At 41.4% G+C, this 18305-nt stretch overlaps 1 long non-coding RNA gene across 1 annotated transcript; it reads left to right on the top strand.

The window, feature by feature from the left end:
* The first annotated feature begins 3329 nt into the window (after positions 1-3329).
* LOC123649190 lies at positions 3330-9478 on the top strand. The gene is made up of 3 exons (XR_006738895.1): positions 3330-3395; positions 8196-8776; positions 9281-9478. It is a non-coding gene; the product is annotated as an uncharacterized LOC123649190 (long non-coding RNA).
* Positions 9479-18305: the final 8827 nt, after the last annotated feature.

Here is an 18305-nt window from a genome sequence, read left to right as displayed (position 1 = left end):
CTGATAACCTTCCTGAGTAGCTTGTGGCCTCTTCTTCATAGAAGTATAAGAAAGATGTCAGGGACACTGTCCAGATTTAGAAGTTTTCTAGTGCAAAGGAGGCTGACTCCTTTTTTATTTCTTTATGGTTCTTACATGATCAAGGCCAGGACTTTGGGTACTGCTGTAAGGATTGCAGGAAACTTGCCGTGACACGCTCTTCCCCGTCTCAGTGCCTCACTGTGGTTGGAGAGCCGCGGGTGACTCTTCCCTCTCCCTCTCTGCTCATGCTGCAGGCACCTTTCTCCTCTCCAACCCTACTCACTGCCCTTGCCTAATCTCACACACCATCATCTCTTTCTGGATCTTCCTTAACTCATCCGACAATATCTTTAGGTTCCAGAACTCGTCATTTTCTGTCTGCCCTTTGCTCTAAGGATGCATTTCAAGCCACACAGCAGGCACAGATGACCCTTATGCTTGGTTCCTGTGTCCCCTCCAACCTCATCTGCACCCACAGATCTGGAGTTGGTGCCCCACCTGTGCGCCCCCACAACATCCTGCATTTCCTCCCTCGTAAGGACCAGCACTTGGTGTTGTCCCTGCTAACTCACCCACAGCCTCCACTAGATGTCTCATTTACTGACATATGCCCAGAGCCAAGCTTGTCACCTGGCCCCTAGTGAACATCCAGAAACCATCTGATGATTGGCCAAAAAAAAAAAATGATCATTGAGGCTGGGGTGATGAGGGGTGGTTTCAAGGATGACCTGCGACCTTGTGTGTACATTTGCCGTAATTTACTAGGCTGAAAAGCTACTTGTTGGACTACCACAATAATGTTTTTATCTGGTTCCCTGTCCTCCCCATATTTTATTCTCCCATTATTGTCATTAACTCCTTTGGATGATGAGCCGTGAGGATGCAAGCTGAGCATTATTCCTGCCTCCCAAAGAAAGCTCACGCAAGAATGAAATCCATACCAGAGTGAAATGTCTTTGAAATATGGAGAAAATAGGGCCTGCATCTCACAGAGCTAAAGCTAGACTCTTCCTTGAATTCTCAATTAACAGGATGCAATAAATTTCCTTAATTTAGACAGGCGCCTATCCCAGAGTTGAGGTGCTGGGATGCTGGGGTGTCCGTGGAAACTTTCTGCAGGAGGGATGGCCAGGCTGGACCGGGAAGGGCAGGGGTTAGACCTGCAGTGTTCGGGGATCAGAGGGCCCATGTCCTGGGCAGATGGAGCAGTGTGTGGGGTGGTGTGAAGAAAGATGTGCGTTAGAAACCAAAGGAAGTTGATGTGAGGAGGTAACAGTGAGAGAGGAGGACAAAGGAGAGAACGGGAGTCAGATGATACAGGGCCTGGGAAGCCACTTCAAAGAGTTTTAGATTGTATATTTGAACAACAAGAGGCGGTTTAGGGATTTTAAGCAGCAGAGGGCAAAGTCATATTTGTGGTTTAGAAAGATAGTTCTAGAAAATGGAATGGAAGTGGCAAGAAGAGAAGTTGGAAAAGCGGATGAGACACTTAGAATTCTGGAAAGAGAGGGTAGTGAGTGTATGTGGGATACTGAATGGAGTTAAGAGATGCTAAGGAAACAGAATGGATGTGACTTGTTGATTGGCTGTGTAGGGGGAAGGAGGAAAGAAATAGCAAAGAAACCAGGGACTGCCCTGGCTCCTGGCAAGGACAAGTGAGTTGATAGTCATATTATTCACTGAGATGTAACAGATTTCACTTTGGGATTTGTTGACTTGGAAGTACAAGTAGAATATCCAAGCAGAGATGCCATTGGATAGCTGGCTATGTAGGTTTGTAGTTTGGAAGCTCCTTGGCTGGAGATATAGGTTAGACAGACATTGGCAGAGATAGAGTTATTGAAACTCTCAGACTGAGGGAGACCAATCAGTGAGGGTGGGTGGAGTGAGAAGAGAAAAGACTAAAGGACAGAAACTTGTAATATTCCAACATTGAGGGACTGGCCATGAGCGGCGGGGGTCATAAAAATCTTAAGAAGAGGGAGTGGCCAACTATGCAAGTGATGCCAAAGGGTAGTACACTGATTTTTGTGAAAATGGTTTCGGTAGAGAAATCAAAGGGAAAGGTATATTTCAGTAGGCTAAGGACAAAATAGAAGATGAAGAAGATGACTGGACAACTGTAGATAATATTGGCAGATGAAAAAGGCATTTATGTACTAGGGAAGGCGATGATTTTGAGGTTAGTTCTTTTCCTCTTCCTCTCTTTCTTTCACTGTGAATAACTTACATTTTTTTTAAAGTAGTTGACATGGATGCAGTAGAACATTGGCGTTTGACGGAATGGAGCAGGGTGGTGCTCATGTTGGGGCAGGAGGGCAGGGCCAGAGGTGTGCATCATGCAAAGGTGAACACCAGGACTAAGATTCAGCCTTGGTGTGGCACCGCTCAAGTCCAGAGGCAGTGATGCCTCTTTGGAATCGATCTTTCACAGAGATGCACAAAAGTGCCACAAGTGCCAGCAGGACTATGATGATGGGAATGGACTTTAGTAATTGATTGAACAGATCTTGAAGACGTGGGAAGAGATGGAGTCTGGAGGATAGGAGAACAAGGGGCCCTAGGAAGAGGGATCCATCTCCCTAACGGACCAGGAAGGAGAGGAAAGAATGGGTGCGCCTGTCCATTAGAACAGTGGCTTGGTGGTGAGGTGCCGGGAGAGCTCCTGTCCTCTTGCACCCGTTGTCTCTGTGAAGAAGGAAGAGAGGTTATCTACTGAGGGAATGGGTCAGAGGGAGTTTGAGGAGAGTTGAAGAGTTTTGAAACAGCCTCTACATTGAATTGAAGAGGGAGATGATTATAAGAATTGCCACTTCTTACCGTGCTGTTCAATTTCAGTGTGAAGTCATTATCCTAAGATCACACAACATTATAGTTCCTTACATGGTTTTCTCACGAACACCTGCTATCTGGGGGAAGAACACCGTTTCTTAAATTAAACATATTTGTTGAACCTTGTTCATGAGTTGGCTGTCTGTGGTCAAATGGTCGCAAACACATGACTGTATTGATTCCCCTCTTATCTCTGCTTCACAAGCCTAAATACTGCAGGCACCAGCCCTGGCTCTGACGAGGCTGATCCCTTCCTGTTTACCACCGCGTGGCACGGCTGCTAGTGTCCCAGTCGGGCCAATGAGATACAATGAGTCTTGGGAAAATACTAGGAAACTGGAAATTTAAAAACAAGAAGGTCAAGTGACATGGGAACCCTCCAAATGATGGATTCTGAGAAAGTGAGAATGCTGATTAGCAGTTCAAGAAAGGGCTGGGGATTCTGAGAGGAAATCCTCAAAAGGGCTCTGCCATGGGTCCAGCCAGTGCGCCGTGCCTAGAACTTCACAGCTTGATGTCTACTGAGACTTCCTTGCCTCAAGGTATGAGCAGCCCATTTTTTTTATGATGATGGCAAATGTGTGGGCAGACAATCTCCAATCAAGCTTCCAACCCCTCATTAATTTGTAATATAGTCGATTATTGTCACTAAATATAAAGCGATTTACCTGCACTCAGAAAGGAATTGGCTTAATACACTGCATGACCACAGGGCTTTGTCTGTTCCATTTCCTCCCGCTGTCTTTTCTGTGCAGACCCTCACACTGCTGTGCATAAAGAGAGTGCACACCAGAGAAACTCCCAGCTCGCCCACGCAATCTGTGTAAGACAGCGGTTTCATGTCATCTGTTCCCTTTGTTTCACTGCCCCTTGTATCCATCCCTCCACCTCTTCACCATTTAAAAGAAACAGAAGGAGCAAACTTATGCATGAGTTTCAAGCTATTCCTGTATCAGCAACACTATATTCTTAAGCACTACATGCATCCTCGATTTGTCTCGATGTGGTCCATTTATTTTAATTTGGGACTGTCAGCAGGAAAAAAAGAAGTAATTAAACTTGTGACTGGCATGAAAAAACATTTTAAGTCCATAACGCCGCAGCCTGAAACCCACCAGTTTCACTATATTTCTTCTACTTGTCAGATCAAAGACTCAACTCCTAAAATTCAGCCATGCTTTGATTAATTACTTCATCCAATGAGTTTGCAAATTATAGTTCTATGTGATTTATGTCATTTTTAGCTTCAATTAGATAGTTTTTGGGGGGAGTGGCGCTATTCACTGCACCAGTCAGCCTTCACCTTGGAGAAAGCACGTTTTTGAAATGCATTACAGTGTTTTGTGCTTACAAAAGAGTTATACATAAGAATTTTCAATAATATGTTTCATCTTAACAAAAATATAGAAGAAACCTGTTATTCTATTTGGAGATCAGACTCAGAAAAATGGATTTCCTTTCTATAATCTCCAAGTTTCGCTGAGCTATGCTTCACACTGTTTTTCCCATATGCCTCAATTTCTCTCCCCCACCTAAATATCTCACGTAAGAAATATTAATAGAAAGTATTGCTTTTAGGTTTCTCTCCATTTTCCCCCATCTCCAATTTATTATCAAAATGAAAGAGGCCATATTTATTTGGAATTATTAGTACTAACTGATCAGCACTTACGTGCACGTATAGTAGCAACATTCATTGGGTGTCGGGCAGATGGAAGGGAGGAGGAGGGGACTGGTATAGTCACACCTAGTGGGTGCCGTGTGCACCGTCTGGGGCATGGACACACTTGTAGCTCTGAGTCAGGTGGGGCAAAGGCAATATATGTAAACTAAACATTTGTACCCCTCTAATATTCTGCAATGAAAAAATTATATATAATTAAAAAAATTTTTTCTCCGAAATTTCAATTGGGGATTGACTTGGACACTGGATGGAAAGCCTCTCAGAAGCAGTTCAACACAATCTGTGGTGTCCTTTTGAATAGGAGACAGGAAAAGGCCCCTCCCTACTTTGACAGTCCAGATTCTTCATTGAAACTGGAAAAAAAATCTGCCTGTCACACGAAGTCACTTGCCTGACACCTGAGTCCTTGCTTTTGGGATGTGATTTTAGGTATGGGTGACAACCTCTTGGACTTTCTGTTTTTAAAATATTTATTTAGTAAGGATTGTGATCAGGTCCCAAGGAGTGTGGGGGCTTGGTTTTTAGAGAGGTGGGGGGTTTCATGACGTAGGCAGCTGCATGGAAGCCTGGTAACCAGGCAAAATAGGAATGGAAAAAAACAAACAAACTGAAAGTGAAGATCTTTTGAGAGATTGTCACCAGCTACCCAAGCAGATTCAGCTCACATCTGCAACAACTCAAAAAGGTATGTATTTATAAATGAAATAAACGAAGAAACTTGGGTCTCAAAATAAATATGAGTCAGCACAGATAGGCTTGCATTCATTTAAAAAGAAAAACACCACAACTGTGATATAAACGTCATAAGTATTAATATTTCCCTATTTATTCAAAATGATGTTCATGACAGAATTGGTATCCACAAGACCAAAGAGAATCATATTGCAAAAAAAATAATGATATATTTTTATTATAAAAGTGGTGGAATCCACACTATAGCCTACATAGCAAATAGAGGGAACAGTCATGGGTAACTCTACCACCCGGGTACATCTACTCTTAGTTTTTTGGGCACATTTCTTTGCAGTCTTTTTCTCAAGCACAGATTAACTTTTACACTGTAATCAGAGTTTAAATATGTTTTTATTCATTATTTATGTCCCATTATATCAAACACTTTTATATTTCTTCTAGGCTTCATAGTATTTTTAAAGTAAACACACTATAATTTACATAACCATGTCCCTATTTATAGCTATTTAATTTTTTCTAAGTTTTTAAATATTATAAATAATGCTGGAAGGAACAGCTTGGGGCATGCAAGTATTTTAGGTTTGTTTCTTAGGCTAGATTCCCATAAGTGCTAGTACTGGGTCAAAGTTTTTGATGTATCTACTGCCAAATTATTTTCTATCAATTTATAGGATCAAGAGCAATATATAAAACATCACTCTCACTGCAAGTTGGCTGACATTTTGTTATTATAACTTTAAAAACCGATTTGCTCATTTATTGGTAAAAATGCTTTTCTTTTAATCTTTATGTCTTTGATTATTTGTGAGGATCTGTATGTTTCACATGTAGACTTACTAGTTGTCTCTCTCCCTTCCTGAATTGTCTATTCACGACCCTTCTCATTTAGCTATACTTTTCCAGATGTCTTTTATTCATTCCTTCTCTTCCCCTTTTGAATGATTGATTCCCAGCCCTCATCTTACTGACATTTAACTATTCCTCTGTCTTGAAACATCTTCCTTTGGCTTCTCTCATACCACCCTCTCCTGTTTTCTTATCTCATTAGCACCTTCTTCTCCATCTCTTTTTTTGGGCTTCCCTTCCTCTCTTGCACCTCAAATATTTGGGATTTCTTTGTTCTGCACTTTATTCTCTTCCCACTTGCCACCCTCTTGCTCGATGATTCCATTCTTCCCCATGGCTATGAATACAATTCATATGTAGATGACTTACATATCCAGCCAGACCTCTCCTCTGACGGGTATTTCTAATGATCTACAGTGTGTCTCAAACAAAACATCTCAAAGATAACATTGGTGAGACTGGATTCTTAATTTCCCCCTACATTTATTTCTCTCCACCTTCCTCATCTCAGGAGCAGCATCCCCACTCACCTGGCGCTCCAACGAGACATTTCTGCGTCCTACTTTACTCTTTCCATCTGTTCAGGGAGCTTAGGAGCCCTGTCTCTGAGTCCATCTATTTCCTGCCACCTTCGCTGTCACCTCCATAGTTCAGGTCATTCTCGTTTGTCTGAACTATTGCAATGTCTAGTTAGCTTCCTCTCTGCTCCACGTTCCTTTTGTCATTACGCAGCCAGAAACCAGTTTTAAGAACAAAACTAGATTGTGTCTCTCCCCTGCTTATAATTCTTCAAAAGCTTTCCATAGCACTTGCAATAAAATCCAAACTCCTCGGTCTGGCCTGTAAGACAGGACATGGTTTTCCCCTGCCTACTTCGGCAACCTTCTTTCTTGCCTCCTTTTCCTCTTAACTGTGCAGTTGGATGGATTTTCTTGCACTTTCTTGGACATACCAAGCACCCACCTGAATCGGGGATTGAGATTTACCTGAATCACACGTTCCCTGACCCCTCACCTGGATCTCTGCTTCTCATCTGCCAGGTCTCGCTTTAATGCCATCATCTCAGAGAGAAATTTCTGCACCTCCTCGTCGAAACCATTTCTCCATCCTTTTAATTTCTATAACAGGATTTGTTTCCCCTATAACCCTCATCACAATTGGAAATTCTACCACTTGTCACTTTATTTGTTCATTGCCTCCTCCTCTGGACTGTGAGCTCCACAGGGACAAGGACAAGTGCTGGTACACCCCAGCACTAACACAACACCTGGCACAATGTAGCATTCAATGCATAGTTCTTGAACAAGTCTACACCACAAGCATTTTACTTTACCTTTTGGTCAGTAGGGAGCCACTGGAAGATCTCAGTGGTTGGAATGGTGTTTGGGAAGAACAATGTTGCATCATTTGGCAAAAGCCTGAAGAACGGATTATAGGAATGCATAATTAGAAACCAAGTGAACCAGTTAGGTACCTCTTATAATCATGAGGCTAGAAATCAGGGGAGTCCAAACTAAGGAGATAAGACGTCCCATACACTAAGCACGATGCTGAGTGAAAACTCAAGAGTTCATTCACTTTGGTGACCAGAGAACTTGCTTTGCAAAAGCAGATTTAGTGGATCGATAGGGACAGCAGCTGCATTGCTTCAGGTTGCAGACAGGGTGGGAGACCGGAGGCTAGCAGCTGTTGAGATTATTTTAGATGGTGGGCTGTGAGGGAAGGAGAGAGAGTGTGGTAAGAAGAGAGGAGTATAGGATTGAGGGAAAGATTTTAGTTTTAAAGTAAACAACTTGAGCACATGCTCTTATTCTGTAGGGGGTAAAGATCTAACAGAGAGGGAGAAGCTGATTATAGAGGAAAGAAAGAGGCCAGGAGGTGAGCATACCCAGACGGTTTGCATGCTGTGTGCAGTGCAGGTGGAGGGGCCAGTCTGGAACAGGAGAATGGGAAACCCTTGTTTTTCTTTGAGACCAGAGTAAATGAGGTGATGGTGGGGGCAGAAATGGCTAAATTATCAGTGTTGCCACGAGCAATGTTCTTATCCTTCCAGTTTTGGTGTAAACTCCTTGAGGATGTGACATGATTCTAGGTTTCTTTGGTGTCTTCCCAAATGCAGACCTCATTTCTGAGCACAGAGAAGAAGTCAAGACATGGTGGTTTACTACGTGAGGCGGGGAGCTAACCTGTGCAGCATATCCACACTAATTCATTCCAACTGCAGAGCTCACCCCGACTTATGTGGTTGTGTTCTTGTTACTCTCGAAACTGCTTCCAAGCCACATGGTGTAACGTCTTTAACAAAAGATTGCTGATCGCCAGGTCATTCCACCGCTGCGGTTCTCAGCGTACCAGAACTGGACAGCAGAGTGGGCTTCACTGCGTCAACACACTCCTCCAGCCCAGAGCCCACACTCTTCAGTAGGGGTCGGCTTGCCCCCCTCTCTGTTGATTTATTGAAGTAGGAGGAGCAACAGCCTCCAAGAGGGAGTGGCGGCTTTGCTTCTCTTACACCAGTGACGATGACATGTGCCTGGGACCTCATATCTGCTGACTACCAAGACCTTTCTCCATTGCCTCGTTGGTCCTTGCCAGCTTCTCAGGCACAGGATGGAGTTCAGGCAGCAGGGCAGCCGTGAGGTTTAAAGGCCTCCTCTGCCTTCACGGTCAGCTCTGCAAATGAGCCCAGGCTCTAAAAAGGTAACCAGACCACAGGTGTGTTAATAAATGGACAAGATCACCAGGGCTCTGAATTCTGATGGCTATTAGCTGCCCCTCGTGGTGACACTTGTTAATGTGGGAAGAAACCCAAAATACACAGGGGCTCAGTCTGACGCTCTCTCTGTGCTACCTTTGCTCCGGCTTCCTGTGGGAGAGGAGGATTTTGTTCCCACTGTGAAAATCATTTTATCTAGCTCCGATCTAATGAGTTGTGTTGAGCGACCTCTAGTTAATCTGGATTGGATATTATGACTGGCTGAACAGGCGTAGGCAGGAAACAAAAGCTTCAGGAGGAAAGATCCTTTAAATGATAAATTTCAGTAAAAAATATGACTTTCTACATAGAGTCTTGTAATTTATAATATTATACATGTTATAGATGTTATAGACATGTTAACAGATGATAGTATATGTTCCTTATATGTAGCCTATTTCCTTATGTCTCTTAAACTCAGAAAAACTCTTTCCTTTTCTTGTTTACAGTTGGATTTTTCTGGAAGACACAGACTTCAAGCTGGAATGGGGAGAGCACTTAAACACTCAACATGCAGAGGCCCTGTGCTTCAGCTGATCTAGAAGTATGAAGGCCTTGTGTAGGCAGTAACATGCCTACAAAGGTTTGAAGCATCATGAAATACCCCAATTCATAATTCTACACTTTCATATACAAGGCACATTATAACATTTGAGCATGCAGTGCTAATTCATGTATGTTAATTGTTTTACAGTCATAACTTGCATCCATATGTTAAAAGTTGTCTGGAAATGTGATCCAATAACATGGATTTCACTTTGAAAATATCTGCATATGGTTACTTATCCTTTAGCTTTAACATGACACCAGTAAACAGGTGTAAATAGTTCAAAGTGGCCTGTAAGCCACTATTTGTAAGCACAGCAGGCAAATATTTCTCCAAGGGTCTTGGCATGGTGAATACCACCTCTGCCTACCTGCATTGTGGGTGAGTCCTTAGATTTGGGATTAGGATGTCATTGTACGGATCTCAAAATTAGGTAGGAGCTCTGAGTTGCTTAGCAGAATGATCTAATTGGTGTCAGAATGACTTCTTTACTTTTCCAGACTAGTGACCACCCAGCCTGTTTGAATACTCTTCCAAGTTCACTGTGATTTATAGGGATTATAAGAAAAAAAGTTAATATAGGATAACTACTGTTAATGCTTTGCTTATTTTCTTCCAGTCTTTTAGTTACAGATTTACAAAATTGGGAGTATATAGTGTATAGTTTTTTTTCTCTTTTTCTTTTCTTTTTTTTTCCCTTCTTTAGCATGAGGTGCTGTTTGATGTTTTCTCTTTTTCACACAATGTTACAACATGGGCAGTATCTCCCACTTGTGAAGATTTGCTCAGTGCCTGCCCCACACTGCATTCCCCTGTGTGGATGTACCCATAATTTATTTCTCTACTCTCCTGATGTATGCCATTAACAATGTTTTACTACTGTAAATAATATGGTGACAGACATGCTTGTGCCTGAATGTTTGTGCCTGTCTCTATTTCCTTAAGATAGAGCCTGAGAAATGGAATCCATTTCAGTGTTTTAACGCATATTCATTAAAAACTTCTACAATGAATGTACCAAATGTTAGACGTAACATTTTTCTTTTGCTAATACAAGGTTATCTCATTATTATGAACAATTTTTTTACAAACCCTTCTGTTAATTTGATAGGAACGAGTGATATTTTTTGAAATTGTATGTCTCTGTTTACAAGGGAGAGTAATCTTTGTCATTGTCCATCTGAAATTTTTCTATGATTGGTTTATTGATGCTTATTTTTTGTTTTGTTTTTTTAATTATAGTGACGGTATATATTTCCCTTGAACTATCCCAGTCACTCTCAATATTGGCTGCACTTAAGAATCGCCTGGGCCAGGTGCGGTGGCTCATGCCTATAATCCTAGCACTCTGGGAGGCCGAGGCTGGCGGATTGCTCAAGGTCAGGAGTTCGAGACCAGCCTGAGCAAGAGTGAGACCTCGTCTCTACTAAAAATAGAAATAAATTATCTGGACAACTAAAAATATATATAGAAAAAATTAGCCGGGCATGGTGGCGCATGCCTGTAGTCCCAGCTACTCGGGAGGCTGAGGCAGTAGGATCGCTTAAGCCCAGGAGTTTGAGGTTGCTGTGAGCTAGGCTGATGCCACGGCACTCACTCTAGCCTGGGCAACAAAGCGACACTCTGTCTCAAAAAAAAAAAAAAAAAGGAATCGCCTGGATGCTTTTAAGACATATACTAATGCCAGACCTTCCCCAGGGACTGTGATTTAATTGGCCTGGGTGGAGGTACTAGCATCAGCATTGTTTTAGTTCTCCAGGTGATTTTTATCTGTAGCCAGAGTTGAAGACCACAAATCTAGACTCTCCACATATTAACCTGCTTGTTATATTTTCCTGTTTACCTTTGGAACATTTTACAGATGTTTACGTTTTTAAGTAATTCTAAGCGCGGGTTCCATAGAGTTTAAGGTATACACTCAGAAGCCAGACTGCCTGGGTTTAAGTCCTGACTTCGTCCTTCATAACTTATATCACCTTGAGCAAGTCATCTCTCCCTCCTCAGTTTTCTCTGCTGCAAAGTAGGATTAATTTACAGTGTTCACCTCATATCTTTGCTAGAGAGATTAAATGGGTTGGTATTTGTACAGTGCACACAATAATGTCTGGTACATTGTAAGTATTGGATCAATAGAGACTTTTTTCTTTTATCATTTCTTTCATTGGTCTTTTTCTTAGAAAGTCTTTCCCTGCCCTGAGATAAGGTAAATATTGATGTATATTCTCTACCAAGGTTTTATTTCATTTTTTCTAATTCTCATTGCCCCTTAAGTCTATTACTTCATTCAGTCCTGGGATGAAGTTGGCGTAGAAGGAAGAAACAAATCCACCAGGGCCCGGAGGGGTTGATGCACCACTTCTCTAACTCTGCATTCCACCTAAACCACTTATTTCTCATTTCAGGATATCCATGACATTTGTTTTCAGATATTCTCTTAACTTTCAACACCCACGTAAAACAATTCTGACATGTACTTTGTTGTATTTTTGAAATGTTCCCTGCTTAACTCGGGCCCCATCGACCCTGTTCCCTGCATACCTCTCTGGGCCTCACAGACTGACCAATTGTCAAGAGCCTGCAAATTGCTTTTCAAATACCCAAAAATGACAGATTCAACCTACCCCTGCAGAAATCACAGGGAAATTATATTATTGCAGGCACGTGAGTGGATGCAAAATGACCTTAGGGCCATTATTGCCAAGTATTTCAGTTCCTTGGTATCTGGAAAAGGTGATTAATGGTGTGAGGATTGGAAGTCTGATGATGGCATTTTGCAAGGAGCCTCAATAACAGCATGAGAAAGCACATCTTGGTAGCTTTTGTTCTCCCACTGATTATCACCTCCTGCTCACACAGTCACTCCTTCCTCCAATTCTCCTGTATGTTGAAGTCGACCTCATTGTTTCAGTTCATGAATTATATTGTATGATAAGTTAAATGAAAGGAGTTGAATAGCAGCGAAAACAACAGTAAAATTTTTATGAATTTCACTTTAGGGAAGAGTATAAACATCTTCTTTGTCTTTAACTTATCAATTTCCAATGAGCTCTTTAGGAGCAGCCTGTCAGCCTGAGTTGCTTTTAGGGACGATAGCATCAGCAAACACAGGAGAGGGAGGCTGGGATGTGCCCGCAGCTGCCAGACGCCAGGATATTGGGAGTTTTGGTTGCTGTGTCTGAGTCACTCTCAGTTCTGTGGTCCCTCTTTTTATTTCCCAGAAGACTTTACCAGTGACAGAGGTTACTGAAATGTATGGCTATCTTAAAAGTACCAGGAGACTTGATCCAGCTTAGCGAGGCTGTGCATATTTGTATTCTTTACAGCTTGTAAATTATAATCACCAAAGGCTTCTATAGAAGGTCTATTTTTTGCTATGAATTCCTGAAATAAATTAACAGTGCATACTTTTAAAATTTTATGAATGTCACATTTTCAGACACGGGATTCTTAAAATCATAAATGCTCATATTTGCAAAGGTACTGAAAGATCTAACACTGGAATGTAAGTCCACTGCTGAGTTACAAGCCAGGCATAAAGAGATGTTTGTTGAATAAATGAGAAGTTATTTGCTATATTAAACAGCAATAAATGTATCATCTGGGTCATTGAATTATGAGCCTTGCTTTAGTTAGGTCTAATATCCCATTTAAATTAAAATATTGGGGTCTACTGTACTCTGTTCTGTGTCCAGTCAGATTTCTCCCAGTCGTAATAGAAGAACTACTGTAGGTTGTATTAATACTTGGAACCCATGTGGGGTACCCTTTAGTGCAAGGAGACTGTGTTGATTAAATTTCTGCTCACGCAGGTTCTTTAAGTCTTTAACCTACTCCCAAGGAGTGTCTGAGCCTTAGGAAAACCTAGCTGGCTGGATTCTCTTGCTCATGGTGATAGGCTAATGCTGGGGGTGGGGTGGGAGCAGAATGATTATTTTTCACAGACTCCAAACACTGCAGGAAGACGCCGGTTACAGCAGGTCACGTTTGCCTTGTTTACTGGCCATGGGCGTTTCTGTTGCGTAGTTCTTTTGTTTTCTCCGGGTGTAATCGCTGTTGCACATGGCGTTCAGACAATGTAGATGACCCTGTCTTCGATGCACACAGTTCTCTGTCAAGATATTGTTGTCTCTCACTGGGCCCAAGTTCCATTTTAGTTACAAGACAGAGGAAAAAAAAAAAAGAAAGAAACAATGGAGACAAATTTAGACGCCGATGGGAAAAGAAAAGCGATTCACTGTCCACCTCAGCGCTTTGAAGCTACACCCCTCAGGCCGTTTCCTTTAACCTTCTCAGGGATTCCCAGGACGCAGAAGAGCCCGTGGAAGCCAACACAGATGACAGATGACTAACATCTGGCTCACTCCTACCATGTTACACTCACGTCCCAGGCATTCCTTCTAAAAAAAAAAAAATAACTTCACGTATTCCAAACAGAAGCAATATTAATCTCTCTGTTAAGATCTAGACTGGATCCTTATCAACTTTTATTTTCCCACCGATTCCTGGCCAGCATTAAACCTTGCACCAGATGTGTCTCAGGACTTCCCACGTTCATGGGCCTCTGTCCACTGATGGTGGGTAAAGTCGTCTTCACTGGGCTCATTTTTTGCTGCTTTTCCCCATTCTAAACAAACAGCTTTATCTCATATACTTGTGTGTTCTCTGCTCCCCCCAACGCTAGATGATATAAATTGACCCAGTGATGTGAAGAGACATTGATCAGCATGGAAGACAGATGGCTGATTTTGGAGGTATCTGAACTGCGTGCTATTTATCCTGGATATATGGACCTGCGGCAGTGGCCGAGATAGTAAATGTAATAAGCAGTAATGGTGCAATCTCCTCTCGGACTGTCTTGTCGATGAACTGTGAAACTAGGCAGCTGCAGTCTTAAATGCATAATACAACTTCACATGGGAATGCTGCCTGGTTGGAAATCATCTATCACGTCCCTGGGAAGTCTCCTTTTGGTTGGTCACTCAGTGTCTTTTTAATGTCTTTAATAATTATATACATATTTAGTGGGAAGTGCAACTTAGAGGTGCATATCATATCAGCATTAGCACAGACATCATATATATTTAATTTTCCGACAGATTTAAAATCTCATAGAGCAGGTTCTATACACATATATGAGACATAGTTATCTGACCACATGTACGTACCAATATAGCATATATTTTACTTAATTGAAGTGGATGCAACTTATTAAGCACAACCTTCTAGGGCTGCAAGCTTTTGTCCCAGTTTCAGTTCCTGATGGAATCATTTCCCTCCATTATTACTCTCTTTAGGTCTCCACTTTTTCAACATAAAAGAAAAAGAACGTGGTGAGAGAAGAGAAAAGCAGACAGCAACCAGAGGTACATGATTGAATGAGGAAATTGTGAGACCAGGGCTGAGCAAAAGAAAGCCAGTGTTTACTTGTTTCTTCTTGATCTTGAAGAAAAACATAGCTGGCTTATTGGAAATGAACATGCAGTTACCATGTCTAAAATGGTTTAATGTAGAGAAAATGCAGGGAGGCATAGGAAAGCGCAAATGCACACTCTTTGGCATGGATCTCGTATAATTTTCCTAAAATACAAACAACTTTCTAGTTTCCCAAAATACATTATCCCAACCAAAATCCTAAGCATCTTTTGCCACAGAGCTGAGCACATCTCACTTGATAGGTATTCAGAACACCACACAATGGAAACTAGAATTTTTAACCTTTGAATTTCTCCATTTCTCTTTGTGCAGCATTTATTTGGTTCCCGTCTAAGATGATCTTGTGAGGACGGCTCTGAGCTCTGTGCTGGGCGGTGCCTGCCATCTCGGACAGCCCCGCTCTCCTGGGTGCCTCCCCGCCTCCCGCCACCACAGCCATTCCAATCTTTTCTTTCTTTCCTTCACCTTGGTATTTTCCGCTTCTTGGGTTATCAGCTCTTTTAGTGGTAACTGATTTTTTGCTGCCAAATTCTTAGGATGCAAATTGGGAATGAAGAGGTTATGTTACAACATATGAAACAAGGTTATACCACTCAGCTAAGTTAGGAGAAGCCACGTAGGCAGGGTTCAAATGAGTAAGGAATTTACACTGTATTTTATTCATATTCCCCAATATAGCAGCTGAAGATTTTACAAAGGCCATAATGATTACATATTAAATTATTGTGTGTTCCTTTGATATGTTATGCCTTCCTATTCATTTACTGAGTACGTGGTCGGTTCAATGACCTTTCTCCCTTGTGCATACAGTCTGAAACAAAAGCTTGTTTTGGTCTCTTGTCTAAATTGTCTCCTTAATCACAGGGCTCCCTGTCGCAGGACAAGACAGCAATCTGTGAAAGACTGGAAAGGAGTGTTTAGACCAAGGTTTCTCACCTGTGAGTGTAGTGGCATCCTGGGCTGAATACCTTTTTATCGTGGGGCTGCCTGGTGCATTGAAGGATGCTTTGCAACATCCCTGAGCTCCACCCACCAGATGCCAGTAGAATTCCCTCCCTACCAACACATCACGTGAGAATCAAAAGTGTCTCCAAACATTGCCAAGTGTGCCCGGGGGCAGTAAAATCTGCCCTTCATTTGAGAACCACTAGGACAGGATCTTACAGCAGTAACTGCCTTCTTCACTCTCCGGGACCACATTGAGCTTGTTCTGCCTCAGAGCATTTGAACCGCAGCTCCCTGGTTCTGGACCTGCCTTACTGATAACTTTACCCATCTCATTTCACCCTGTGGAGAGATCTTTCCTAACCACCTCCTCTTAAATAATGTGCACCCCCACCACCAGTTTATCATCTCTCCCTTCTTAACCTACTTCATGTTATTTCATAGCATTTTTCATACCTGAATTTATCTTACATGTGCTTTGTTGGCCTCACTCCCTAGAACTTAAACTCCTTGAGGGCTGAAACTTTAACCTATTCACAAATGTATTATTCTATGCAGTACCTGCCTACAGAATGTGGTCTACGTGTATTTGTGGAATGAATGAATGAGTGAGGGAATGACTGAGCCGCCAACTGTGCTGCGCACAAGTCTGGAATCTGGGCCCACTTGTTGGAGAGAAGCACAGGAGGGAATGTGACTGTGTCCAAGCCGAAGTGCCCACAAATCTTTCGGTTTCTCCTTATTTATGGTTGGTTAATACTATGAATTTTTTTCCACCATGGAAAATTTATCAGAAAATAATAGGTCTCACATTCAAGTTGAGTAAGTCTTTGGTATTTAATCTTTCTTTCCCATGGAAAACATCGTGAGACTATTGTTGTTGCCTTTTCCTTTTCTAAATCATTATCAAGATGCTAAAGGAAGTGATGCTAGTCATTGAACCAATGATTCCCACTCTGAGTCAAATTTCAGTTCTTTAATTAAAAAAAAATTATATGTATACAGTATGCATGCACAGGTTTCTTTTCTTTTCTTTTCCTTCCTTTTCTTTTCTTCTTTTCTTTTTTCTTTTCTATTGTTGAGCCAGTTTCAACTCTGGAAGAAAATAAACTGTACAAAGAAGCTGATGCGAAACGTGCTGGAACTCTGAATGCTTACTTGTGTCAAGAGCATCCTTTTTGTGAATAGAGGAACTAGGATTTTGCAGACAGCCCCATCATTTGTGTGGACCTCAGGGCATATGAGTTCATAATCTTGAAATCCAATGTTGCTAGGGAGGAGTATGTAATGATTTCTGAACAAGTCTATTTCAGGTTGCCTTCGAGCACTTTTCTTCTAGATGCTAGTCTTACTGTCCCTTGAAGAAAGTATGGCTTTATGGTTAGGACAGGGTCTATAGGTCAAACAAGCTCGGCTCAAATGCAGCCTCCACTATCCACTAACTCTGTTACTTTGGTAAAGACACCTAGTCTCTAGGCCTCAATTTCCTCTTCTGTGAAATAAAAATACATAGTTGTATTTTCCTCGTGGTATTATTGGATTATTAAATGAGATCATATGCATGAAGCTCTAGAATCCTGCCTGGCATAAAGTTTTTAAAGCTGGTGATCTTCGTTGTTATTTTAATGTGGTTTAATCCCTGTTCTGAGTCAAAGAAATCCTGGAAATACTGGCTGGGAATAATTTCTAGTTCAACTGTGTTCAATTCTGGCCCACTCTAGGTAGGAAATGGGAGAAAACTATGGGAAGTTCTTATTTTTTTTTCATTTTAAAATAATATTTATTATACTCCTATTTATATAAATAATATTTGTTCATTATAGAAAATATGAGAAATTAAAAAATACAGAGGAAAAAATAAATGAATTGTAAATTCTCAACATTTACGTGTTTCTCTGTGTGTGTGTGTGTGCATAGGTGCAGAGAAATAAAATTAGCTAAACTTTATCTCTTTTTTAAAAAATAAATTCTTTTCTTTGTTTCTTGTTTCATTATTTATTAGTTAGTAGCTACTCTGTAAACACACACACAGAATACAACATGAAACACTCCTGTCCCAGCATCCTGGGGCCACACAGCTATTGTGTTGTATTTCTTCTCAGGACTTTTCCCACACATAAGTTTTAGATTTGTTTTGAAATCTAATTTTTTATATTGTGAACGTTTTTCATCAGCAAAAGAAATTTGAAAATTGAAATGGGAACACACTGAGAACTGTCCTAGAGGACTCTTGGAAGAACTCATATACGGAGGCAGCATTTTGCGAGGCGGGATGAACTTCAGCTTGTGATGAGACAGTACTAGGTTCTGTCTCATAATATTTGCTCATTACAGAAAAGCTAAGAAATTTAAAGAATATAGAGAAAGAATAAATGAATTGTAAATTCTCAATGTGATACTCCCTTCAATGCTGACAAGCTGTGTGGCTTTCAGCATTTAACCTCACCGAACCTCAATTATCCTATCAGTGAAACGGGATAATAACGGATCCATTTTATAGATTACATATGGAACACAGGCAAAGCGCCTAGCATGAAACTGGGACACAA

Source organism: Lemur catta, chromosome 13, assembly GCF_020740605.2.
Source record: "Lemur catta isolate mLemCat1 chromosome 13, mLemCat1.pri, whole genome shotgun sequence".
Classification (NCBI taxonomy): Eukaryota; Metazoa; Chordata; class Mammalia; order Primates; family Lemuridae; genus Lemur; species Lemur catta.
Note: the sequence above shows the minus strand (reverse complement) of the source record. Positions and strands in the feature narration are given on the sequence as shown.